The sequence below is a fragment of the Plasmopara halstedii genome (genome assembly GCF_900000015.1).
Source record: "Plasmopara halstedii genome assembly, contig: Scaffold_2386, whole genome shotgun sequence".
NCBI lineage: Eukaryota > Oomycota > Peronosporomycetes > Peronosporales > Peronosporaceae > Plasmopara > Plasmopara halstedii.
The window spans coordinates 401,912-402,172 of record NW_020189293.1 but is presented as its reverse complement, the minus strand read 5'-3'; positions in this window follow the sequence as shown (position 1 = coordinate 402,172).

The window sequence follows — 261 nt, the reverse complement described above, 5'->3', positions numbered from 1 at the left end:
CCAGGAGCTAGGATGTCAAGTCATAAACATTTGTGCCGCTTCCAGACACATTCGTTTGTCGTGGGGGCAACAATTAACGCACTTAAACGTTCGTCACGTTGCCAGGAGCTAAGATATCAAGTCACATACGTTTGTGACACTTCCAGACATCCTACAGCGCTCCTGATTACTCACGTTGCCAGGAGCTAAGATATCAAGTCACATACGTTTGTGACACTTTCAGACATCGTACAGCGCTTCCGATTAAATCAGACGCATTCG